Here is a 27,967-nt window from a genome sequence, read left to right on the forward strand (position 1 = left end):
AGAGGAAAGCAGAGCCATCCGACTGAGAGGAAATGCAACAAGAATGGGTCAGAGAGGGGGATTTGAAGATGCTGCTGCAGGTTTTGTGGACAAAGGAAAGGGCCTTACACTTGTAGATTTTTGCTTGAAGTCTTGAGAAGAAAAACAACTCTGTCAGCCCATTTTAGAATCCGGGACTCTTGAGTTGTAAGGTAATGAATTTGCTAAAAAGAAAAAAAGAAAGAAAAAGAGAAAGTATTCTTGGTGTTTCAAATGGAGAAGTTTATCTTTTTTTAAAAAAATTACCTAATTTTGAGGCTGGAGCAATAGCACAGTGTGTAGGGCGTTTGCCTTGCATGCAGCCGGTCTGGGTTCAATTCCCAGCATCCCATATGGTCTCCTGCGCACTGCTAGGAGTAATTCCTGAGTGCAGAGCCAGGAGTAACCCCTGAGCATCACTGGGTGTGACCCAAAAAGCAAAAAAAAACAAAAACAAAAACAATTTTTAAGTTATGTTAAGTATACCCAGTGGGCTCAGGGGCTATTCCTGGCGCTGTGCTCAGGAATGACTCTTGGCCTGCTCAGGGGACCATATGTGGCACTGGAGATTTGAACCGGGTTTGTGACTTGAGCAGCCACATGCCAAGCAGATGCCTTAACCTCTCATGCTGACTCTTTGCTCCCACCTTTTTAAAAAAGTTTTTTTTGGGGGGGGGAGGGGGGAGAAGGGGCGGCAGTGAATCTCACCCACTGGTGGTCAGGACCTTTTCCAACTAGCTACACGCTCAAGAGCGAGCCCAGTGTGCCTTGGGTACCACACATGGCGCCAGAGGTTTGAATTAGGGTCACCTGCATGCAAGACAAGTGCCTTATTCCTACCCATCCTCTGTCCTCCAGTAACAAGTTTATGCTGTTTTAAGAGACTCTGCTATAATTTGTTTGGGCAGAAAAGAAGAGAAATGCAGGTGGGTATAAAATAGAACATTATGGTAGGTACCATTAGTGCAATTTGCTTGAATGGTTTGAGGCTTTGTTAACTACCCCTAGTTATAAATGTAATGTCTTTTCTTTCTCATCTTTAAAAGGAGTGTGGTCTGTGATTTGACTTCTAAATATAAGAGACATTTTCAGTTGCAGAAATATAACAGACAGCATTTTATGTGATCAAGTATTTTATGAAGGTAGTTTTTGAATTTTTTTAAATTGAGGTAACACTGATTTACAAGTGTGTGACTGTTTAAATGATAAAACGGTACAATGTTACCTCACTCTCCCCACCACCCACCAAAGTTCAAGTGCCAAAGTCTATTGGACCCTTGCATCCTTGTGATTGAACTTGAAAGTATGGACCTTCCAGAGGATATTCTAACATTTGTTCTCCAAATCCTATGTCATGACCAAACCCGACCTCTTACCTTTCTTCTTCAGAGCACCAACCCTGCCCTTTCAGTATTAAATCTGGTTGGCATGTGGCAGCCATTAGCCAGATATGTGCTAAATAAAAAGATACGTGCCTAGGAGGAGAAAGTATAGCTAGGAATTTTTGTTTGTTTTGTTTTGTGGCCACACCTAGCTGTGCTCAAGGCTTATTCCTGGCTCTTCGCTCAAGGATCACTCCTGGAATTGCTCTGGGGAACCACGTGTGATGTTGGGGATTGAACCTGGGTCAGTCCTGTGCAAGGCAAACGCTCTACCTGCTCCACCACCAGGATTCTTGGCTAGAATAGATTACTGGCTTACAGCCACTTTTCAGAAATCAGCTCCTCTTGGAAACCTAGCATGTTTAAGAAATAAACAGAAAGTGTCCCGTCCTCCTCTCATTGTCAATGGCTACTACACCCTCCCCAGATTTTTCTACCCACCCAAGAGGTGCTATCCTTGCTTTGGGATACAGTAGCCATAGAAGACGGGCATACAAAAAAAGTTGGAGGGCAATGCAGGGCTTGTTTAAAAGAGAGGTGAGGATGATTTTGATTTGCTTGTGTTCTTCTTTCCTGTGTGTGTGTATGTGTGTGTGTGTGTTTTCCTTAGCCCTTTCTAGTCTTGATTTGATGATTTGACATGTGAATACAGCCAGAATGACAATGACCTGATTAAAATGCATCTTCATAATGCTGATTTCTGAGGAACAGAAGCTTTACAGAAAAGGTGTGCCCTCAGGATTTGTTGTGTAAATGGATGTCAGCTGTTCACAGCTGGATTAATACTAGGTTAGTGTTACCTGGTAGCTGTGTAGAGCATTTGTTAAGGTTAAGTAGAGGCATAGAAAAGGTGGTGGAAATATCTGTAGACAGAATCTAAATGGCCTTTCGCCCCAAATTGAAAAATGTTTGTTTCTTTACTTATGTTTGTATCTCAGGCTTTGCATTCTCTCCCATGGGGCTTTTCATGCATTATTTTGCCTTATAAAATGTTATCCCATATGAAATGATGCTATTTAACATGGGATATTAACATATCCCCTGTGTATGCAAAATATTTTACAGATAGGCCAGGTCATCTAGATTTTGAAAGTTACTTCTTTCATGGCATTTCTTGGGTAAAGTCCACTACCAAATTGGCCTCTTCTTTCTCAGTGGCTGACTGACCAGAGTGCAGTATATGGGCAGCTAGCCCTATTGCAGGGCACTGTCCACAGTACCCTCCTGGAAAGGGTCTTTTTCTGGGTTTGTGTGTCCCAGCATGTAGCCACTGACTGCCTGTGACTCTTTTGTCCCTGACACGGAAGAACTGAGATTTTAATTTTATTGAATGATTAAATCTATGGAATTGATGCGACCTCATATGTCATATTTGATAGCAACTACAGGGAGGTTGTTTGGGGAGTCCAGGCTGATATCAGATGGGGCTGAGATGATTGGGAAAGAGTGATACCAGCTCCAGGTCTTGGTTTACACAGCAGTAGGGTCTCTTTCCTTCTCCAAGACCATGGATTCTGGGGCAGTACCTAGTCTTTTATGGGGTGAACGCTGGAGTTCCCATTGTGGGTAGGGGCGGGAATTAAGGGGGGGCGGGCAAAATGGCTCTTTGGAATTGAAAGTTGAGGACAGCCCAAGTATAAGTGAGCTTCGAATTTCATTGGTCAAGGAGATTAAGAAAGAGTAATAAATCTTTTGTTGAGTTGATTGTAATTTTTTTTAAACTTGTAAAACAAAAATTGCATGGCTTATGTCATGCAAACCTTGGTAAGCCCCAGAGGTAAGTGTCATACTATTTTGACAGACCTGACTGCTGATATTCAGAAAAGTTAGGCATCTTCTTTAGACTTTCATTGCAAATTAAAATGTTGGGAGTATCACAACTCTGCTAACTTTACCCTCAAATCCTGAAAGTGGGAGTTAACAAGTTTTAAGCTGAAATTCCCCTAGGCTGTCTCACCCATGGCTCATGTTTTTCCTTTTCTCCTGTGGACTCACGTCCTGGGTGGGCAGTGTTAGTGGTAGCTGTAGAGAAATGAAACAAAAGGATGGCCTAGTTCTCCTTGGTTTGGAGAGAAGCTGATGGGAATGAGTCGTGGGTATTTGGAAAGGAATGATAGGGGTGGGCAAGGGAGCCCACTCTTGAGACTGAGGTTGAGAGAAGGATCAGAAGATCTGAAAGACTCTGGGCAACATTGTGATATAAACTCCTACTCTGCTAGACTGTATATTCCTAGGAAGGTAAAATGTTTAAATTAGACAGACAGGGGCCAGGAGATGCTGATGCTTTTAGGGTTTACTCATGAGTTCCACCAGATGTGGGTTTGATTTCAGGTACCACAGGGTCTGCTGAGAATTACTGGGTATGACCCTGGAGATCCACAGCATCACAGCAGTGATCTAGGAAGTTTCATTTCGCGGCAGCACAATATTCTTGGGCTCCTGCAGTGAATCTATGGTTCAGTTGGCTAAGAATCGATGGTGGGCCCCCAGGCCACTGCTTGGGAGTGCCTCCCCTGCAAAAAGAAATTAAAATGATACCATCCAGATTGTTCACTTTTTCTCCCTTCAGTAATTTTCCCATAAAGTTTTAGAGATAGAAAGGGCTGTGGCCAAGCTATGTCAAGGATTCTTTTAAATTTATATATCGAGTCACGTTGTTTTGCTAAGGGAGGCCTTGACTTCATTGTGAAATTTGGAATGATGTACATCTTTGTTGGATGCTACGTACAGGCTTTGGTCTTCAACAGTGTATTATACTTTGAGTACTTACAACATTTATGTAGTAAGTAGTTCCATGTCAGCTTCTGTAGAACTGGGGAGCACTGGAAGGGAAGCTATAGGATTCCCATAAATGGATAAAAGTCACAGTTTACTGAGATCATCGTTTTGTGGTTTAGAAGTTCTGTAGGTAGTAAAAGATTGACACCAGGATCATTAAAATTGCACCCCGCCACCTCCCTCCCTGTCCCTGCCAAAGGAAATACCCCTGGGCAAGTTATAGTACATCCTCCTTCACTGATACCTGGAGATCATATTGCTTCTTAAAGGCTTTGAGAAAGGTTAACCAGTCATGACCACGCTATGCCTTCATCAGGTTGAAATCATATACAAAGCAGACCAATAAGAAAACAAAAGGGCATGTAATAAGCATGACTCAGCCAGATTCAGGCAGCAGCTTAGGCAAAAAGTGAATCAGGAACAAAACATAGAGATGTTATCTGGATATCAAGGAAGAAGACTTGTGGTTGAACTTGAAGCCTGGGAATTGCAGTCAGAAGGACATCATGAACCCTAAAGAAAAACTAACATAGTTCTCCTTTTTGTGAGAGCTATTTGAGTTGTCAAATAAATTATTGAGAAAAATAGAACTTTTCAATTATCATAGGAAAATGTATAAGTCAAGGCCTCTGGAATCCTGAAAATTTTGTGTTTTCATAGACTTTCACAACTCTGGATTTATGAGAAGGAAGAACAAAAACCATATTTGACAATCTCTTCCTTCAACAGAATGGACTTGCCTTTTAGTTTATGACATTAAGCAATGCCCTATTTCAAATACTTTCCACTGAAGAAAGTGTGCCCTTTGCAGTCCAGTGGCCAGTCTGGGAAATCTCTTCTAGACTTGTTTTGCTTGGGATACAATCATGTGGAATTCTTTTCTTCAACTCTTGTCATTGAACTTGAGACATACTCTTCTTTATAGTTTCTGAACTCATGAACTATTTTTTCTTTCAAAATCAGTCTACGCTCATTTATGGTCCCTATGAGAAGTCTTTCAAGCATTATGTGCAAGGCAACAAGATCTTAAACTTCAGAATACCCCAGACTTCACTGTTTTCAATTCTATTTCTCAGAGTAGCTTTGCCTTTATCAAGAGACTATGAGTTGGTGTCTTACTTTTCTAATACCAACAATGGTATCGGCATTAGTATTGACTTTTATAATAGTTGTTCTATCATCTGCTCCAGAAAAAAACATTTTGAAGACAGCCATGAAATCAAGATTATTTAGGGGTCAGAGCAAGAGTACAGCAGGCAGGACATTTGCCTGCCACAAAACTGAGGGGTTCAACCACCAACCTGGGTTCAGTCACCAAGTTTGACTCCGGGTTTGATCTCTGGGTTCGACCTGTAACCGTGGGATCCCATGTGGTTACCCTGAACACTGCCAAGAGTAATTCCTTGCAGAGCTAGGAGTAACCCCTGAGTACCAACTGGGTGTGTCTCCCCTGCCCAAAAAAGGAAAAAAAAGTCAAGACTATGCAGAAGTTTACCACCTGGACTGGAAGACAAAAAGAAAATAAAGATGTAAAGTTCCTGGAGAGGGCTGATGGAGCTCTACAGCATGCTTGGAAACTTGTTTTCTAAGACCTGTCCACAGAGGGCAATGTCTCGGCCCCCTTTGAGTTGGCTGGGGTGTGCTCCAGGAAGTCTTTCTCCTCAATTGAATTAGAAATTTTCTGTGCTTAAGTAAGTGGCATCATTGATGACCTGCCTCGAGGCCCACTGTGGCAGTAGTGTTCTAACTGAATGTCACACAGTTCTACTGTAATTTTAGTCTATTTTAGTGTAACCTGTTTGTTCAAAACCTTACTAACATTGGAGGTGACCGATGGCTATCTTAAAATTGTATTGATTTTAACTAGAATGTTTTCTTTTTTCAACTTTTGAATGGCCTCTCTTCCAACTAGTATGATTTAAGTCTTCCAATGCAGAAAGGAGCCAAACTATGACCCTTAGGTAGATAAATAAATAGGGAGTGGAATTTTCTAGAGCTGCCAGGTCAACCTTTTCCATCAACACTAAACTCTGAAAAGTGGTCAAGAGGTTTAAAGCCTTGAGTTAAAAGAGAGGGAGATGGAGCTCTCAGAGGGACTTAAGGAATCTAGAAGGATCTATTCTGTGCCTCATGTTTTTGTGTGTCCATTTTTAATAAGGAAGTGAACCTCAGATGACAGAACTGATTTTCTTTTATTGGGTGGCTGCTGAAGTTCTGTTGATCAAATCAGTCGAAATAAGAAAGAATTATGTCTTGTGAGTCTGGCCTCTGGGTCTCTGGAATCTTTGTACAGGTTTCTACATAATATCAATTTCTGTTTTTCTGGGATTCCCCTTACACTATCCTCTAGTTTAAGAGATGGTGATAAGACAAAATGAAAATACTTTTTATAATATAATCAAAGCAAGGTTGGCTCTCTTTTTTGATAAATAGGGTATAAGATTACCAGAAAATGATTATATTCCTTATTAAATTATTTTTAAAGGCAAGTATGATAATATTCCATGTAGGTGTATTAGTAAACAGCAGTTGGGCTGGATACACAGAAGGAAAAACCAAGCCTCATATTTTGTGATCTCTTGGCAAATAAATACCCTTAATTGACTGGCCTTTGTATTGTCTTGGTTTCCTGGGTTCCATTTATATTTTAGGTAAATGTAGTAGATTATGTTTTAGATTTCTTATTAAATACTTTTCATTATTAAAATCTGTGCATTAGAAGTTTTGTACTTTAAGGTAAAAATCAAGATTGAGTCTAGGGGCTGGAGAGATAGTGCAGGATTAAGATGCCTTTCATGCAGCTGAACCTGGTTTGATTCCCAGCACCACACCATCCCCTGAGCATCACTGTGGATGGTCTTGGAGGTTGCTAAGCACTGCTGGGGTAACTGGGCGCAAGTAGTACTGTCCCCTCAGGTCTTTGCACTGAACTGTCAGCCTGCTTAGCTGAGATCACTGGGAAGCCCTCAGACCTTCTGCCTACCACTTTGGACAACCCCCGGAAGAGACTGTTGCCGATGTTCTCTTTTGCTATGTATTCATTTTCTGTGGGATTCGAAAGAAGTTCATTATTTGTGTAGTGCATTTGTAAGGGAAAGTCACTTGTGTCCTAAAATCCCTGGACACCAAAGAACCACCAAAGATTCAGTCATTACTGACAGAGAAGTTCATGAATCTTAGAGTAGACCCCGCTGACTCTTCAGCCAGGACCCTTTCTCACCCCCCATTTTTGCCATCTTTGCTCCCAGATCTCATTTTTTTTGCTTTTTTCTCTACAATGTGAAGTATCCAAATACCACCTAAGTTTGGTTTGTATGCTCTGTCACATTATTTAACAATTTGAGAAAATGGTGTGACAAAACCAAGACAAAATAAAGGAGACAGAGAGATAATTCAACAAACTGAACACAAGCTTTGCATACAGGAGGCCCGAGTTTGACCCCCACACAAGAACCGCAGGTTCTGCAAGCACAGAGCCAGGAGTAGCCTTCAAGCTCCCCCAGGTGGCTAGCCCCAGAATCCCCCCAAATAATCAAAGCAGGAAAAGCAATAGCAATGGCAGTAAATTTATTTATACTGTAAAACCAGATAATAAAATAATAAATGTCATATTTTGGTTAATTTTGCCCAGCTGGTCTGCAGAAGTTGCCTTTTACTCCAGGACCCCAGACCACAGATGGAAAGTTGCTTCTTTTATAGCTCAGTGCCATTGAATACAAGATGAACCCAGAATAGGTCATAACACATAAGGGCTACTTGTAAATTAAAAATCCTACTATGAACTAGAAAATAAGATAATGAATAATGTACACATATTTAAGGTGAATCAAGAAATAAAAGCTTCATTTGTTCTGGTTGACATTGCAGCTTGGAACAAATGTTTTGATTTTTATTGGAGGGGAAAAAGAAAGGACTAGACCGATCTGCAGTGACCATTGTTATTTTAATTATTTTTAAAAACATTTTGCTGAATGCTATAAAGAAAGCACTTTTATTTTTTCCCTTTTAGAAATGTGTGAGGGGTTGGAGAGATAACACATTTACCTTATATGCGGCCAACCGGGGTTTGATTTCCAGTATCCTATATGGTCCCCCAAGCACTGCCAGGAGTAATTCCTGAGTGCAGAGCCAGGAGTCTCCCCTGTGCGTCACCGAGTGTGACCCAAAAATTAAAAACAAAAAAATTAGAAATGTATGAACTGAGGAGAAGAGGAATCTTCTAACTTTCCCTAGGTCGCATTAGAGGCGGACCTAGGATATGGTCCCAATCTGACTGGCCTCAGAGCCGGAGATCGAGCAGTATATTCCCATCCTCTCAGGGCTGTCCCTCTTGTCAGCCCCTGTTGGTGGGGTTCAGGGAGCTGCCATCTCCATGCCCTCCTCCTTGAACCTTAACAACCATCTGCTCTTAGCAACTTAGGTGAGAAAAGGGGCTGCTTTCATTTTTTTCTTGGGTTTCCTGGAGAAGGAAGGTTGTGACTCTTCAAGGAACATTTACTAAAACAAATGAGGGGCAAGAAGATGGTATGTAATTAGAAAACAGAAAATGGAAAAGCCAGGAAGGAAATAAATGAGGTTAAAGAGCATGGATTTCTTTCCCTGGGCTGTACATTATTCATTGAGCCTCTCCCACTCAATAAGCCTCCAAGCTCTGGATCTAGAATTTAAATAGGCAGTTGCCCAGAAAGCCTCAGCTTTATGCAGGAAGGCGTTATGTGCCTGTAAATTAATGGGGTTTCTAAGCCCCTGTGTTTATTTTCTGCATATGGACTTAGTGAGATTCCTGGAAGATTTCACCCAGATCTCTGAGAAGGCAAGAATATCCTCCCTGACCTCCTTTCCTTGTCTGACCAGACCTGCACTGACCTTGCTTTCCACTTTCGTGCTGTCTGTCCAGGCTGCTGAAAGTCTCCTTCTCAGATTGATTCTCTCTGTCCTGCTTAATTCATTCACTGATGATGGTCCATGACTTGTGTTTGATGCCCTGCTCCGTAAACGTCCAGAGAGTCAACTCAGAGCTTTATAATAGTGTTTCCTCCCAGGTTCCAGAAGTTTCCCTTCCAGTGTCAGCCTACTGCTTAATGGTCCTGTTGTCTGTCTGAGGAACCACTTTCCCTTTTAGTTTGGTGACAGAGCTGTCATGCTTGAGAGGTTCCTGGCTCAGTGAATTAATAAGTTCAGACACTTGGCCCTGGCCCTTTTGTTCTCTTAGACTCTGTGATGTCTCCAGGGAGCTGATGGGCTAGGTTCCAGCCAGTACTTTATATAAGTTAAGACACACACACACACACACACACACACACACACACACATACACACACACACACACACACAAATCTTCACCAACAAAACATTTTTTATGCAAAGATCTTTATCTACATTTCTACTTTTTAATCCTTTAAGATAGTCAGTCAATTAAAGTAAAAAGACAGAGACACAGAAAAGGAAAAGTTTAATATAAGGCCTCTCAGGTAAGTGGGCCACCAGACAGATATATAAATATCATAAAACTTCTGTTTTATCATAAAAGCAAAAGCAGTCAGTTTCATCCTTTAGTGGGAGAATTATCCAGGAAGCTCTTAAAGAATTACATGAAATTGACCTTTTTTTTCCCGACTGGTTTTTATTTTTTGTCTTTTACAACATTCTTTTTTTCACTCATTAAGTCAGCTACTGAGTTAAGTCAGCTACCAGGTATTTCCTCTAAACTCAGGTGGAGGCTTCTGCCATGGAGATAAATCCTACACTTACCTATTTGAATCTTATTTAAAGTATATGTGCTCTTGGAAGAGGAGTTAATGAGGAGTTAATGACATGAGATGGCATCATGTGTTTTAATGACTCTCCAGTGAATGTCACAGGAGGTCAGAAGGAGGTCAGAGAAATTGGTGTGGATCCTGATAATGGGCACAGGCTCTGAGGTCGCTGGAACTTAAAAGAGCCCAGGAAGGAGCTAGGATTTAGGTAGGCAGATGGGTTTCAGGACAGACATTTGCAGTGGCTACTTGAAAGGAACAAGGAAGAGACGGGTGTAAATGAGTTTACCTGGAGTCTAGGATTTACTTAAGGAAATGGTGGGTTTTTTTTTTTTTTGGCAAGAGAAACATTCAGAAAGATTAAAAAAATGTGTTTCTGTTACTGTTTTCTTCACTGCACATGTGTGTGCATGTGCGCACACGCGCACACTTACACACACACACACACATCCCAACCCTTGTCCCAGAGGGTCTAGGAGGGTTACAGTTACTGCTTTTTAACTATTAGTAAGATAGCTAAATATCTTTGAGAAATCAGCTATCTGGGGCGTAAGACCCAACCTTATGTTAACTTGTCAGACTGACCTGGGGTCTTGGAGTCTGGATTGAGTAATAGGGAGAGACCCAGGAAGTCTTGGAACTAACACTTTTGTTGGTGCTGGGGCACTGAGCATTCTTTCTTCTTTTCCCTTGGTGGTCATTGAGTCTTTCTTGGGCTACATCATCCTGATCAAAAGTTTCTCAAAGGGCCCTTTTGTGTTGTTTGGGAGCCACACCTAGTAGTGCTCAGTGCATACTCCCTTGTTGCTGGGGGTCCAAGTAGTGCTTGGGACTTAACCTGGACTTCCTTGGTGCAGAGCCTGCCCTCCAGCCCTTTGAGGGAGATAGCTCTTGCCCAACTCTCCAGAGGCTCTTAATGTCTCCGAACTGTGACTTCGCCTTCTCTTAAAATGCATTAGTTCAGCCCCTTATCATTCCTCAATGGGACTGGAAACTCTCCTGTTTCTAGTCCATCCCCCAGCCCTGTTGTAGGAGCTGGAGGGTACATTTAGCCCTGGACAGAGCCTGCCTGTGCCTTGGATATGTGGAAATTTTACCAGTCATCCTTGTGTTCTGTGGCGGTGCTCAGAACCCTTTAGTGCTTTCCATTCTCTCAGCTTCCGGAAGAATTTTGCACTGTGCTTGAGGCCATTTCCTCCTCTTTCACCAAACACCCTCCTTTCTCCACTTCCATGGACTCTTCTGAAGTGGTTAGTGAGATGATTCCATCTCATCAGAACCATTGTGGGCTCCTTCAACCTCTACAAAACTGTCTGGTTTCTCCCGGAGATTCACATGACCTTTTCAATGGGTGCCAGTGTGGAACCTGGAACTCTCTCCTGCTTTCACATACCCCCGTGGCCACCATGACTGAATCAGTGTCCCAGATTGACCAGGGCAGCCCACAGCCTCTTCTTTCAACACTCCATCCAAGGGAGAGTGTCGCTGCCGAGTACAGCCACCCTGGATTTGAGTGTGCCCTCAAACCCTCCAGTTTGTGCCAGAGAAGGTGCTGCTCTCTGTTCCTCTTTTCAGAGCCTGTAACGTTCTGGTAGGCACCTTCTCTCTGCTTTTTATTTATTTTTTTCTTTTTGGATCAAACCCGGCGTTGCATAGGGGTTACTTCTGACTCTGCACTCAGGAATTACTCCTGGCGGTACTCAGGGGACCATATGGGATGCTGAGAATCGAACCTGGGTTGGTCATTGCAAGGCAAATGCCCTACTTGCTATGCTATCCCTCCAGCCCCTTCTCTGCTTTTTTGGAGCCTTGTTGCATGCCTGAATTGCGGGTTCCAAATATGATGTGGAGGCTGCAACTGTCTGTGATCACGTGTCTCTTCCTGTTGACATAGCCAATCCGAGATGGCCGGGGTAGGCTCTCCTTGATGTACTGCTACGTTTTTAAACTTGTGTGTGTGGCAGGTGTGTTTACAATGGTGGGATGGATGCACACAGACGGATTTGTGCCAGATGATAATGGCTGAGATGCGCTCACTGCAGTCTCTCTTCCCTGGAGGCTGTCTCTGAAGATCTGATGTGAATGCTGAGAATTTCAGGCACTCTGGCAGACTGTCAGGGGAGAAATGTTGGTGCAGAAGGGCCTTCTGGAACCTGGAAAATCAGATTTCAAATACAGGCTGTGTCTCTCTGCTTGGTGAATCATTCGTCCTCGTGACCCAAGAGGCTCGGTTCTGGCAAATGCTGCTGGGTGCACTGGAGTGGCACACTGCACCCGCCTCGCTGGTCTTTTGGGACCAATGCTCTCGTGTTGCTTTTGGGAATGGCTCCAATGTCTATTGAGCATCTACTAGGTTCCAGGCAGTCATAGGAGACACACCAGGAACCATCATTCCACCTTCAGAGTGCTTAGTGCTTGGGGAGACATTGTAATCAGAAATAAATGCATTAAGGGAATTGCAAGTTAGCAGGGGCTACAGGGGACATGAGAAGGACAGAATAAGTGGATTCATAGAGGAATTGAGTTTGGTTTCAAATATGGTCACCAGGATGGGACTTTTTTCTTTTCCTTTTTTTAAAAAATTTTTTATTAGTGAATCACTGGGAGGTATAGTTATAGACATACAAACTTTTGTGCTTGTATTTCAGTCATACAATGATCGGGTACCCATCCCTCCACCAGTGCCCATTTTCCACCACCAATGGTCCCAGCATCCCTCCCGCCACCCCCATCCCATCTCCTTTTTGGTGTTGTGTTTTGCAATAGAGGTATTAAGTTGCCATCCTGTTCGGTCTATAGTCTACTTTCAGCCTGCATCTCAGTATGGGTCTTTTTTTCAATGATTGTATTGTTTGAGTAGATTTGAAAGAGTTAAAGGATTTAGTCCAAGGGGTACCAGAAGAGGAAACAGCTTGTAGATCTAGGTGCATCCATTCAGGCATTCAGGCAGCTCCAGGAGAAGATTGGATTTTCATGATGAGAAAGTAGCAAAAGAAGGGTGGTGGGGGTGGGGGGCAGATGGAGGACTATTGGAAAGGACTTCCAGGAGAGGGTAATTTGTTACTTTTTTTTCTTTTAAGTTTCCAGAACCCATTCTATGTACTCAGGGCTTACTCCTGGCTCTGAGCAGATCACTCCTGGCAGGGCTGAACTTAGGTCTTAGGTACCAGGCATTGAACTTAGGTCTGCAGTGTTCAAGGTAAGTGTCCTACTCTCTCCAGATTCATCATTTAAAATTTTTTTGGGTGGGCCATATCTGACAGTTCTCAGGGGTACTCCTGGCTCTGCACTCAGGAATTAAACCTGACAGTGTTTGGGGGACCATATGGGATGCCTGGAATTGAACCTGGGTTGACTGCGTGCTAGGCAACAACTCTACCTACTGTATTGCCACTCTAGCCCCCAGCTCCATCATTTGAAAAAGGACAATGCTGGCCTCTCTCATAAGATAGTGACCAGGTGACCAGCAGAGATCAGCAGCCCTGTAGCAGCTCCTGGTGCTCCTCAGACAGAATTTCATGTGACCTGTATCAGAAACAGCTGATGGGACTGGGGTCAGGTGGCAGGAGTCTTCGTTGGTTCAGAGTCTAGAATGGGCAAGATTTCGGGATGGTTCAGATGTGGGTTTTCTAAGAGCATAGAAGGCTTGGGGACCCCCTGAGGTTCTGGCAGATGAAAGAAAAGCTGCTATAAACAGAGACTTAAAGCTGTGAAGGAACATGGCTGGCAGGTTGCAGATCAGGGGGGTTGGTTCTGGATGATGCAAGTTTTTCTCATCAGCTGGAGTCAAGTGGGAGGTAGGGAGGATTGTCTTAGGAGAGGGTCTGAAATGAAGATGTCAAGTTGTGCGTGAAGACATGGATTTCTCCTGGTGTTTTCACATACAGTACCTCTCCTGAAAGATACAAGGTTACTTTAGGCTAAGAAGTGTGAAACCATATGGGCTGGGAGAGATAGCACAGCAGGTAGTGAGCTTGCCTTGTGCCCACCAGGTTCGTTCTCTGGCATCCCACACGTTCCCCTGAGCACTGCCAGGAGTGATCCCTGAGCCACAGAGCCAGGAGTAACCCTTGAGCATTGCTGGATATGGTCCCCCAAACAAAAACAAACAAAAAGAAATCTAAGACCTTATGAAAAAAATAAGGTTAGATGACTAAAGTAACAAGTTAGCCAATATAAGTCTCTTGCACTTTCCAAAATGACATCCAGATGTCAATCACAATATGCTTCATCGTTTTTAACTCTGAAGTCATGGTACTGACCAGTGAACCCCCCATTTCATTCCTTGTTTGCTAGAAACCATTGAGGATGTCACTTCATTGCTATGTAAATTTTACCAAGAGGCTTATTTACAAATTTTCCAAGTGTCTGATAGTAACAGATGCCAAGGACTTTTTTTTCCCCCTCTTTTGGGTCATACCCCGCGATGCACAGGGGTTACTCCTGGCACTATACTCAGGAATTACTCCTGGTGATTCTTGGAGGGAACCATATGGGATGCTGGGAATTGAAGCCAGGTCAGCCACATGCAAGACAAACGTCTTACCTGCTGTGCTGTCGCTCCAGCCCCGCCAAGGACTTTGATTCTGCCTCTGACTCAGTGACTTTTGTCTCTCATATCTTGCTCCTGAGCGTCCCGGGCCCCGAGGTGATGATGGTCATTGAAGAAGACCCTTTGTGGATTTCCTTTCCTGTTTCATGGTGTCGTGAGTCTTGGTTCCTCTCGGGAACTTTTCTTTCCCAAGTAGGCCATGGCTTTGGCAGGATTTGGCTCTCCCCTCCGTATTCGATATGCCAGACACAGTAACAACAAAGTCTCCAATGGAGACGTTACTGGGCCCGCTCGAGCAAATCAACGATCAACGGGAGGGCCTTTACCTTTACCTTTACCTTTACCTCCTTCCCCATTGGCTGCTGGACACACTCAAGGCTGAGCTTGATTTTTCCCAGTTTTTCCTTATTTTTTCTGGGGGCATCATTGGAAACCTCACTTATTGCATTGTTTTTTTCCTTCTCATAAAGATTCCGGTCTGGAGTTCAGTTTCTCTAATTTCCCCTGTGGGAGTGATTGGAACTAAATTCAATAGTGCTGTAAATGTCTGTGGAAGATGGTGCCTGTATATCTGAATTTTGCATAACAAAAAACTCATACAGGAATAATCTTTTGGACATTATGCCCCATATTTTCCAAATAACAAAAGTTTCTGGGCCTTCTCATATAAGCACTAAGTCTCATCTTGTTGTGACTTATAGTGAGAAGTACATATTTTTATTGATATATTTGGCCCTCATTTCTGGTCCAGAGCTTCTAAAATCCAAAGAATTTCTTCTTTTGGGAAGAGAGTGACAAAGATGCCTCTTGTCAGGTCAGTGAGGTGAAACTGGAAGACAGCTAAGGATGTGGGCTGGGTTCCAGGGGACTCAATCACATGCACCCCACATGTCAGAATTAAACTGAAAACACATCCATTTGGGGTTCAGGGAGTTGCTTGTTGGGTATGTGCTGAATTGGATGACTCTAGACAGAAGCACCACGAAAGGAACTTGGTCCCCACATCTATGACTACCTGGTGGAAGTATCCTGCTGTATATTAATGCTCTTTGCTGCCGGGTTCTCAGCAGACAGAAGAAAATAATGACGACTAGGACAAATGGGAGGCCAACATGTCACTTATTCCCCAGAGGAGGCTTGGCTGGAGGACGTTGTGTTAAGTCAGCTTGCCTTGTGGACTTGCTAATTGAATTCCTGGAATGAGGCTGACTTACTGCAGAGGCCCAAGGAGACCCCAGATTGGGGACAGAGTTCTGGAGCAGCGCAAAGCAACCTAGTCTGCAGGCTTACTTCCGAATGAAGAAAGAAGTGGCAGAGCCACACAGGCCCTATATGTCTCTTGGACTGTCAGAGAAGTGACTTTGCCACCAGAGCAGAGGGACGGGAGAAACTAAAAGGAGCCAGAAGGGTGCTTAGGAGAAATCCTTTATGGCAAACCAGAGTCGGAAAAGCTGTTTTTCCTCAGTATTTCAGACTATTTGTATGGTTCGAAAAATCTGGTCTCCTGTGTTTTCTTGCCTTCCCTCCCTCCCTCCCTCCCTCCCTCCCTCCCTCCCTCCCTCCCTCCCTCCCTCCCTCCCTCCTTCCCTCCCTTCTCCCCTCCCTTCCTCCCTCCCTCCCTTCTCTCCTTCCTTCCTTCTTTCCTCCCTTCCTTCTTCCCTTCTCCCCTCCCTTCCTCCCTCCCTCCCTTCTCTCCTTCCTTCCTTCTTTCCTCCCTTCCTTCTTCCCTTCTCCCCTCCCTCCCTCCTTCCTTTCTCCCTTCCCTCCCTCCCTCCCTCCCTCCCTCCCCCCTCCCTCCCTCCCTTCTCTCTTTCCTTCCTTCTTTCCTCCCTTCCTTCTTCCCTTCTCCCCTCCCTCCCTTCTCCCCTCCCTCCCTCACTCCCTCCCTTCCTCCCTCCCTCCCTCCCTCCCTCCCTCCCTCCCTCCCTCCCTCCTTTCTCCCTTCCCTCCCTCCCTCCCTCCCTCCCTCCCTTCTCTCTTTCCTTCCTTCTTTCCTCCCTTCCTTCTTCCCTTCTCCCCTCCCTCCCTTCTCCCCTCCCTCCCTTCTCCCCTCCCTCCCTCCCTCCTTCCCTCCCTCCCTCCCTCCCTCCCTCCCTCCCTCCCTCCCATTTTCTGGCCATGCTGGTGATGTGACTCTTTTACATGGTGTAGAGGGGGTTTTAATTATGAAATCATGGCTTCTTCTTGCCTGTGTGTGTGTAACAAAAACCAAAGGGAAGGGCTTGGGAGAGGATTGTACAGTGGGTAAGGCTTTGTATTTAGCTGACTTTGGTTTGATCCTCATCACTACATAGGGTGTTCTGAGCACTACCAGGAATAGGCCCTGAGCATCACAAAAAGCATAATAAAACTCCCCTGCCCCCCCCAGCCGCAAGTGAACCTAAGAAAAAATTACACATATATTATGATAATCAAAATTCACAGGAGACTGCAATGAAAAATATGTGAAAGTCTCTCTCCCCCCCCCCCCCCTCTTTTTCTGGCTTTCTCTGTCTCTCGCTCTCTCTTCCCCTACTAGGGATTTAGCCTACTTCTGGTTCTTCACTCAGGTGTCACTCCTGGCAGTGCTCAGGGGAACATGTTTGGTGCCAGGGATCAAACCTAGGTTGGCTACATGCAAGACAGAAACCATATCTTCTGTATTATCTCTGGCTTTCTACCCCCTTTTTTTTACTGAAAAAAGTTTTTTATTATTTAAGTTGATAAAAACCATAGAGTTAAATTCTGGAAAATTTAACTGGGAGAGCAAATTGCATGGAAAAGAAAGATGCTTTGATTTGATTTGTGTCTGCGATGTTAGCTACATGTTTTGGAAAATTGAAAAGTGGTATCTGATTATCTTGAGCTTCGAGTGCTTCAAACCAGAGCAGTCTGGTTATCACCAGACATCTGGTTATCTGGAAATGGCTGCAGCCTGTAGCCTGTCAAGTATCTGTGCAGGGGCAGTGGGTCGTGTTCCTCCCTTCACATTTTAAAGCATTGAGATGGGAAATTTAAAAAGCATGTGCTCCAGGGGCAGGATCAAAGTATTGGAGTTATGCTTTGAGTGTGTAAGGTTCCGAGTTCAATCTCTGGCAATGCATGGTCCCCCCAAGAACTGCCAAGTGTGGTTCTGGTGTCACCTTATATCATCTGGTGTCATTGAGGTGGCCATGATCACCATCTTTTTTTTTTTTTTTTTTTTTTTTTTGCTGTATGGGTCACACCAGGCAATGCACAGGGGTTACTCCTGGCTGTGCTCGGGGGAGCTTATGGGATACTGGGAATCAAACCTGGGTCAGCTGCATATAAGGCAAATGCCCTACCCACTGTGCTATCGCTCCAGCTACGCCATGATCAACCTTAACACTCCTAGACCCAAGCACTAAATTATCAGGCCTGCCAGCTGGACCCAGCATCACCAGGTATGCCCCTCCCAGGCCCCTTGGCACTGTTTTGGAGACCCTTTCAATACAAAGAAATAAACAAAAAATCCCAACATGCTAGGACATGTGTGGGCAATAACGGAGAATATAGGTTTTTGCTGATCTGACTACTGACATTTTCCATGGAAAATGACCTCATGAGAGCCTTATGCTTTAAGTATTCTCTTTGCGGTATGCCATACAGTTTATTAAACAAACTTGGTTTGTAAGTATGTGACCTGGCTCTTGGAGAATTGCAGAATTTTTGTCCCAAGACAGATCTACTGACAGATGTAGCCTCTTGGCTAAGGTGGAGAAAGTCCAATCCTTCTCATATGCTTTCCAGTGGTGGAAATGCATTATCATGCTGTAATCCCATATTGATTTTCCGTCTAGAACACTAGCATCATGGAACTGAATGTTCTGTGCTGCTTTTCTCACTAGTGGGTCTCAAAATTTAGCCTGCCTCGGAATCCCCAGAGGGTTTGCTAAGAGAGATTTCTGGGTCTGTGAGGCCACTTTAGTGGGAAAGTACATGCCTAGCATGTATGAGATCTTGAGTTTGATCCCTGGCAACACAGGGCCACCCAGAGTACCAACCAGCATCCTAAACTTCCCAGGACATGACTCCAACTTAAAAAGAGAAAAAAAAGTTCGCTGGGCTATACCCCTAGTTTCTGATTAAGCAGGGCTGGGGCTGGTGCCTGAGAATGTGTGTTTGCAAAAAATATTCCCAGGCTCCGCTCTTGCTGGTCCAGTAGGAACATTTATTATTGGTAAAGCTGACCAATAACAATGGGTGCATACATTCCCTACCTCTCTAAGCATCACTCATCACTCTGTGTCCTCACAGCTTTATTCCTCCCCGAGCATCAGTGGCCTGGAGCTGCCTGATGTGGAACTGATTCATTTGAACTGAGCTGTGGATTCAGGGTCAAAGAAGTCTTGCATAATTGCACCGTGCCAGCTGCTCTGCCGCCAGGTGTTTCATTTGTTATCTAATTTTCAACACTGACTGCTGAGGTAACCTCCTGGTCTTCCAGAGCTTTTAATGACCTTATCCTGGCTCGGTGTGGTGCCATGTCTCCAGCACACAGCCTCAGAGTCCGAGTTTCTCCTTCTAGCCATGGAGTCCTTTCATAGGATCTCTAAGGATGCTCAGAGGAGGGAGTGCTGAGATCACATATCTATGGACGTCTGTTGGGTGAAATTTGAGAACTGCTGTGTCAGGGTTCTGCTGGAGGGGGGAAGTTGGCACAGGAGGTCTTGATGGCACTCCCTTTAATGTGTTCATTCGAGGATTGCCTATCTCCAATGCTACCTTTTGTTCCCCTTTCTTTTACCCTAAAATAACAGAGAGCAGAGGTTGTTCTATTTTTGGCTTAGAGGAAATCTTTTAGCCCACTCCCTTCTTCTCCTATCATCCACAGTGACCTCCCTGTATGAAGAGAACACAGGGTGGACATAAGAGGAGCCATTGTTTGAAGGCTGTGACTTTCAAGGTAGATCCTGAATGAAAGTGAAAACTTGGGAGTCCTGAATATGAAGTCCCTCAGGACAGGAAATGGATAAGATCCAGTGGAATACACTTTCTTGGGATTTTGCACATTTTTGAGTCAGTGACCCATACAGGGGTAACGGGAAGCTGGAGAATTAGAAATCAGATAAATGTTCCTGATTCTGCCACACATGAGTCCTGGTTTAGACTTTTGGGTGAGTCGTAGTGTTGGATGTCTCTGGGTCTATAAAACTAGCATGATAGGGGCCAGAGTGTAGTGTGTCAGGTAGGGTGCTTACCTTGCACATGGCCAACCTGGATTCCATTCCTGGCATCCCATATGATCCCCTGAGTTCCACCAGAAGTGAAACCTGAACACAGACCCAGGAATAAGTCCAGATCACCACCTGGTGTGTCCCGAAAGCCAAAAGAAAGAAAAAAAAAAGAAGCTAGGATAATAAAATCTATTTCTTACCATGGTAACTACTATAAAAGCAGACTTTATGTTTGGTACCCTTAAAAGCATTTCACTGTCCCATTTTTAGACTGACATCCATCCATGAATCACTGGTGGTCTTCAGTAGATGGTCAGGAAAGTTGGGTGAGTTAAATATGTTTTGAGGGGACTAAATGTCCCAAGTCACTCAGTTATATCCTCCTCTCCCATCCCTTCTTTATTCTTCAGTGTTTTTATTTTTTTGTTTTTACTGATTTTCTAAAAAAAAAATATATTTATTATATATTTTCCTGTATTCTTCGTCACCCCTGTCCCAGCATGGCAAACTAACTCCAATCCAACTCTTCTTTCTAATATACAGTATGAAAAAAAATTAGCTGATGTCTCACCATTTCCAAGCGAATTTCTAGGACTAAATGACTTAATGTATTTTTTCCTCTAATGCACCTTTCCAGCCTACGTTAGTAATAATTACAGTTTTATGTTTCTGGGGCTCTTCGTTTATTTGGTTTATCTCCCAATGAGAGTATAAGCCTCTTAGGAATGGGGACCTTGTTTCTTTCTTGACACAGAGCTGACTTCTAAAGTAACAACTGAGTTTTTGGCTTATATTTAGTTTATGCTTCATTGTATAATTTGCTGTCATTCTGTGTGGAGCTGGTTTATCTTTAATCCTGTATCTGGGTTGTTTGCTTTGTTATCCCTAAGTGCCCTACCTCGCTGAGCCTCCATGTTATATAAATATTTATTAAATACGCTTCAGAAAATCTTCCCAGAGACTGGATTCACAGAAATCAGCAATGTGTTCCGCTCCCGTACGTGTTTCCCGCTCTCTCCAGCCTCCATCCAGACTGTGCATTGTAGTCATTACCAGTGAACTGTGCTCTTAATTAAACATAGTTTAAGAGCATAAAACTGGGATTTTGTTTGTTTGTTGTTTTTAGACAACACCTGCAGTGCTTAGCACTTACTCATGGATCACTCCTGGCTGTGGTGGGGGCACCAAATGTGGTGATTGGGGTACCATATATGGTACCTGGGATCACAACCAGATCAGCCCCGTGCAAGGCAAATACCGTATTCCCTGTATTTTCTATGTCGCCCTTTCAGTTTTATAAGGCTGTGAGGCGCCTTTGCCTTTTCTTTCTGATGGTAAGGGCATTTCAGATCCCAGCTGTAGGACTGTCTGAAGATTATTTAAGGATGTGTCTGATCCCTGGAAGGTCAGAGATCATGCTGTATCAACTCACCTCTCAGCATGTCTTGAAGTTCCTGCACCAAGTAAGTATTTCATAGACATTTGTGGAAAAGCTGAATGTGAGAACTTCCCAAGATGTGTAGACCTGGCTGTTTAAGATGTGTGTAAATTATTATGAGCTGAGGTCAGTGCAGGCCCTGCAGGTTCTTGAGAAACTTGACACTCCCATAACTGCATAGAATAATATAAATTGGAGAGTTGACCCAGAATAAGTTTTCCCCTATAGTAAGGTCATGTGGAACAAAAATCCTACCTATATTGTAGAATATTCATTTAATCACAGAACATTTGGTCTTCTTCATATTTACTTCTATTTTTTTTTCTTTTTTGGGTCATACACAATGATGCACAGGGGTTACTCCTGGCTCATGCACTCAGGAATTACTCCTGGCAGTGCTCAGGGATGCTGGGAATTGAAACTGGGTCGGCCGCATGCAAGGCAAATGCCCTACCTGCTGTGCTATCACTCCAGCCCCACATAATTACTTCTTATCATGCGAACCCTTTCTCTTCCCTTGAAGCTCCAGACCACTATCCATCCCTTAGCTCAGGATATATAACCGCAATTACTTTAGAACCTCTGCCCATATGGATTCTCCATAGGCATGTGATTAAATGTTTTTATTTCTTATTTTTGGTGTGTTAATTGATACTAATGTCTGATGTGATTCCTCAGACCAACTAAAGAAGAACACAGAGTGGTGATCATGGGCTGGTTATCAAGATGCGCCTTGAGATAGAGAAGTTGTTAAGCACTCTTGTAAGATAGGCAGTTGAGAAGCAGAATTTTGCCACCCAAGGAATAAAGATCTCTGAAGGCATTCTAGAAGCTAGTGGAGGAATGGATTTCGATCACACTTATTTAAACAACTTTGGGTGCATTGAAACAAAATCACATGAGAATAAATACTTCATAAAATTATTCATAGTCTGGTTAATTCCTTAAATACTGAGGCAAGGGAAATAAAAAAAAATACATGAGGGCCCATTCTTTTTTCTTTATTTTGCTTATTTTGCTTATTTATCAAAAACTTATTTATCAAAAACTCCTTAGAGTTTATTCATAAACATGAAGTTTTCTTATTTATCAAAAACTCTTAGAGTTTATCCATAAACTGTATTTTCCTTTAAAATTTTTTAGCTACTACAGATAACATTTTTCCCTTTGTTTTGTTTTTGGGTCACATGTTGTGGTACTCAGGCCTTATCCCTGGCTCTGTGCTCAGGGGTCATTCCTGGTGGTGCTTGGAGGACCTTATCTCAGAGTGCCATGGATCACACCTGGGTCTGTCATGTGCAAGGCAAGCACCCTACCCACTGTAATATCTCACCAGCCCCAACAGATATGCAGTTACAAAGTTGTTCATGATTGGGTTTCAGTCATGCAATGTTCTATCACCCATCTCTTTACCAGCGTACATTTTTCCACCACCAATGTTCCTAGTTTTCTTCCTGCCACTTACCACTTCAACTCCCTCTCCCACAGCCTACCTCTATAGTAGGCAGGCACTTCTCCCCCTCCATCCCTCATCTTTCTCGGACATAAGGTTTGTGATACACTGAAAGGTCTCTCGGGCATTATGGTTTGTAATACACTGAAAGGTTATCATGCATATTCCTTTACCTAGTTCCAGCACTCAGTTTTTATTCAGAGCAATCATTTCCAACTATTGTTGTCATACTGGTCCCTTCTCTAACCTCTCTACCCTCCCCACATCCCCCTCCACTGCCACACACACTTGGGTCAAGTTTCCAACCATGGACCTGTCCTCTTCCTCCTGGCCCTTGTTTCTACTGTATTTGTGTATTAGTCTCATACTGTTTTTTTTATATCCCACAAATGAGTGCATAATTTTTAGTTGTTTAAATTGAATCACCATGACTTACAAAGCTACAAAAATTCTCATGATTGAATTTCAGACTTATAACGTTCCAACACCAAACCCTCCACCAGTGTCCACTAGCCTTCCTGGCCCTCATTTTTCTTTTCCACCATTGTTCTAGTGTTCCCTTCCCTAACTTAGCGACTCCCAACCTCTGCCCCAGTGTCAAGATTCCTACTAAGGACCAATTGTCCTGCTCTTCACCTCTGTTGCTTTTAGGCAATTGCTGTTCTGTAAGGACACATCTAAAAGCAGCGTATTATGCTGACTGAGTCTGTCTCTAACCCATTGCCTCGGAGTACCCAGGAACCTGAACAGAGTAAGGAAGTTACCACTTTGCGGAAAAAATTGGGGGAAGATTCCCAGACTTTGAGATCCAAAGTCAGAGGGTGAGAAGGAGAAAGGAGGGCAGGGCTAGTCACCAGTTGGTAGGGAAGTTAAGTGAGCTCTTCATTTTTCTGCCATCCTGTTATCAGGCGAGCAGCAGGGCTAGTCAAAGTGTTGTTAACAGAGTTCACTGAATCACATCTAGTTCACTTAATCCATCTTCAGATGGAAAACCAAGGAGGTTTTTATTAACAGCTAGCCATATAGCTAGACAAACTGACCTGAAGCTACAGCCCAGAATAGGGGTTCAGCGAATGTTACATAGCAGTTTTTCTGGCAACATAAAACATTGTGGGACACAAAGAAGAGCGAAATAATGGAGTTTCTCAGTTGACTGCATCATCACTCTATGGTAAGGCAGGTCCGGGGGGTACATCATGAAACAAGCAAGGAGCCCCCGTTGGAATGGAAACTTGGTCTAAGACACAGAAAGAAGCATTGCTCTTGTTTTGAAGTGGAAGAGGAACCAAGCTTCATTCTGCTTGAGTTTCATCTAGTCATCTATCAGTTGTCTCCGTGCCTGCTACTTCCCCTTGCCTAGGTATCCAGGCTGTCTGGCTTTCCTGTTCTGTTCTGGTCAGCTTTATGATTTATAACCTCTTCTCCTGCCCTAGGGCTGAGCGATAGCACAGCGGGTAGGGCGTTCGCCTTACACGCGGCCAACATGGCCGACCCGAGTTCGATTCCTCCGCCCCTCTCGGAGAGCCCGGCAAGCTACCGAGAGTATTCAATATGCCAGACACAGTAACAACAAAGTCTCCAATGGAGATGTTACTGGGCCCGCTTGAGCAAATCGACGATCAACGGGAGGGCCTTTACCTTACCTTTACCTCTCCTCTGCCCAGTTTCTGGAATAGGTCATTCAGAGTTTCTCCCTCCAGCTACCTGCTTATGTTCCTAACTCCCACCCCTTACAACAATACACCCCAAAATAAGGCATTTCTTTAACCAAAAGAATTTTGCAGGTGCAGGAAAGTTCACAGAAATGGTGAGAGAAGAGGCAATTTAAATTTCACACATTATAGTAAGAAGGAGGAGCTGGGGCTCTGGGCAGTTGGCAGCTCTTGGAGTCTGTTTCTTCTCTGGTATATTCTACTCTGTAGGAGGCTGGCTACTTTGATAGACTTGGAGGAGAATCCCTGCACCCCCTCCTGATCACAGAGAGCAGCCCCTACACCACAAAGCTGATTCCCAGCTCAGCCTGTTAGCAGCTCAAATATATCCTCAAGGTTGTTTAAAAATAATAGAATGTAATTTTGTTAGGACTCTCTCTCTCTCTCTCTCTCTCTCTCTCTCTCTCTCTTTAATGAAAGTATAATAGAAAATGTTTTTTGGGGTAAGAAAGAAAATGTTCACCTGGTTGAAAGGAAGTACATCTGATGGCTCTTAGTATCAAAGACAAAGGTTCATTTTTACACAGATAATGTAACAAAGCCCCAGAACCCAGCTTTGATGCCAGAAAGAGGTGTGAAGTTAATCTGTGCTCTTGGTGAGAATAAACTTGTAGCCCTCGGTGCTTTTGTAAGTGTAAAATGTTACTCTTCAAAAGCTGCAAAACTTGTAAAATTGGAAACGTTGCTCCAGACCTTCTTTTTTAAGCTAAATTTACTCTAGGTAGCAAGACTGAATGTGATATTGATGTTAACAAATTGCCTTGTTTGGTCTTAGAGAGTTGCTTAGTTCCTTACTGTGAACTACACATTTTTTTTGCCTTTCTTGTCCCTGGCAGAAGAAAGTGCAAGGATGTGTGGACTCATAAGAAATGAGAAGTGAGGTCAGAGAGATGGTATAGTGGGTGAGGCACTTGCTTTGCAGGCAACCAGCTGATCTCAAAAACCAGCATCTTGTATGGTCCCCAGAGTCCCTCCATTTGTGATCCCTGAGTGCAGAATTGGAAGTAAGCCCTGAGAACTACTGGGTGTGGTCCAAAAATTGTTAAAAAGTGATGGAGGGGGAGGTGTGAATATTTACTAGGCATGCCATTCATCAGGAGAGCATTTTATCTTGCACATGTTAGGACCTGGGTTCAATCCCCAGCACTGTCAAAGATAAAACAAATAAAAACATTTAGAAAAGAGGAGAAAACCATGTGAAAAAACTCCAGAAGGGTCAAACTATAACTTTAGTTCATCTTCAAATCTGAAATAATAATATTGGAATTTGAATATCTTCTAAAAGTATCATGTTAAGCAAAATGAGTCAGAAAGAGAGGGATAGACATAGAAAGATTGCATTCATCTGGGGAACATAAAGTAACAAAATAGGAGACTAACACCCAAGAATGGCCGAGATTAGTACCAGGAATTTTGCTCCATGGCTTGGAGGCCAGCCACACATGCTAGGGGAAAAGGGAGCTCAGATAGAGAAGGGAGCACCAAATAAAGGGTGTTGGGAGGATCCTCCCAGGATGGGAGAAGCATGCTGAATATAGACCAAACATGATTGCCACTCAATGCCTCTTTTGCAAACCACAACACCCAAAAGGAGAGAGAGAGCAAAAGGGTATGCCCTGCCAAAGAGGCAGGGTGGGATGGGGGGATAGGGGGTGGGAGGGATACTGGGATCTGTGGTGATGGGAAAAGGGCACTGGTGGAGGGATGAGCATTTGATCATTGTATAATTGAAACCCAAGGACAAAAATTTGTCAGTCTACAACTGTACCTCATGGTGTCTCACTAATAAAAATTTAAAAAATATATATTTTTTCTGTTACACTAAAGGGTTCTGACTTTCTCCAGGTGGGCCCATGAACACTTATGAACAGAGGAGAAGCATCAAATTATTTAGGAAGTTAAATATGGCAGCAATGTGGAGGATGAGTAGGTTGAGTGGGGAGTATCATTCTGTTTCTCTACTTCAGTTGGGTATTTTTGGATGCTCAGCTCTGGATTTTGGGTGTTGGGTGTCCTCTGGGAGATCTGTGATTGATTGACTATTGTTTAAATCAGTTTTTAACTTGTGGTTTTGCTATATGCAAAAGTACTTGCAAATACTCGTTCGTTTCAAAAGAGCTTTAGGAGTGTTTATATATGTTGGCATATTTTAAATGTGGGTTGATTAGAATTGTTATATGTAAAAAATAAGTTTGTTGAGAATTTGGTTTTCCCAGGTATATTTAAAACTATGGCTGTATGCTACCACCATGGAGAATCATGGTCCTTCCCATCAATTTATGACGACTGTTTTAAATGTCTCATGTGATAAATACACTCACTGTGGAAGCTAGATATTTACTAGATGCCGTTTCCATCACTTGTCTCTGCTCTGTACTGGATGCTGTGTTTGGCCCTGGGGAAGCAAAAATAAAATTATTTGTGGTCACTGCCTTCAAGGGGCAGCTGCATAACCTAGTCAAAGTACATAATCTCATCCAATTAACATAGACAGAAAGTAGAATGTTGGTTGCCAAGGGCTATAGGGAGAGAAATGGGGAGTTAGTGCTTAATGGATACAGTTCATATTGTGGATGAACAACCTACTTAACAGTCTATATATACTTAGCACAACTGTATAATTAGAAATGGCTCAGGTGGCACATTTTTATCATGTGAATTTTGCCAATGAAAAAAATGCTGTGTGTGCATAAATTTGAATACACCATCGTAAGTACTTTTGTGGGAGGACTTCCTACACAGTGCTTAGGGGAATCAGAGTTTTGTTCCACGATATTCTGATAACTAGGACGAACAGTTCTGTGTGAGGACCTGAGGACGCGGTGCTGTTTCCCAGGGACTACAAGTACGAGGATTATCAGGGTGACTGCTGGCATTGCTTGGAGTGGAACCACATAGGGATTGAGCCAATGTCCTTCCTAAACATATGAAGATGTACTCCTAACTCAAGTGCTATCTTCCTAGCTCCTATTAAACTTTTAATGCTAATAAAAGCAATATTTTTTTCCTCTATTTTTTCTTTTTGGTTTTGAGCTACATCTGCTGGTACTCAGGGATCATTTCTGTTGGGGTTAGGGTACCATAGAGGTGCTACAGTCAAAAGCAGGCCAGCTGTGTGCAAGGCAGTTGCCCAACCACTGTACTAATAATTCTGACTAATAATGTGTGTTTTTAGTTTTCCTGAGATATAGCTCGTATGCTTACAGTATTTTATTTTTAAGTTTTATTTTCCTTTATGTCTTTGTGGCCTTGGATTTGAAACCAGGATCTCAAACATGTGCCAGAGAAAGACTCTACTACCAGCCCTTAGTTCAAATATTCTTTATTTTTAAAGCTGGCATAATTTTAAACATATTATTTTATAACTCATACTTTTAGCACATAGTACACTTTGACGTTTTTCTAAGTCACAAGCATTCCTCTAGTGCCATTAGTAGCCCAATTTTTAATGGCCTTGTAAGACATAACATCATTTAATTAACTAATTTGATGTTGGACATTTAGGATGTTTCTACGGGTTGCTAATATAAAGCATACTATGATGAATTTCTTTGAATAGAGATGTTCAGGGAAAATTTATACAAGTAGAATTCTTGGGTCAGAGGGATTCTGTAGTTTTAAGACTTTCTCTTTCTACAAATGAGTAACATTATTCAGCTATCATTGTTAAATATTTAAAAGGGCCAAAATTTATTAAATTT

General features: G+C 43.1%; 1 protein-coding gene across 1 annotated transcript in view; it reads left to right on the forward strand.

The window, feature by feature from the left end:
• RYR2 (ryanodine receptor 2) overlaps nucleotides 1-27,967 on the forward strand; it is a 754,458-nt gene that overhangs the window by 39,191 nt on the left and 687,300 nt on the right. The gene's annotated exons all lie outside the window — the stretch shown is intronic.

This window comes from Sorex fumeus, unplaced genomic scaffold, assembly GCF_029834395.1.
Source record: "Sorex fumeus unplaced genomic scaffold, SorFum_2.1 ptg000021l, whole genome shotgun sequence".
Lineage (NCBI taxonomy): Eukaryota > Metazoa > Chordata > Mammalia > Eulipotyphla > Soricidae > Sorex > Sorex fumeus.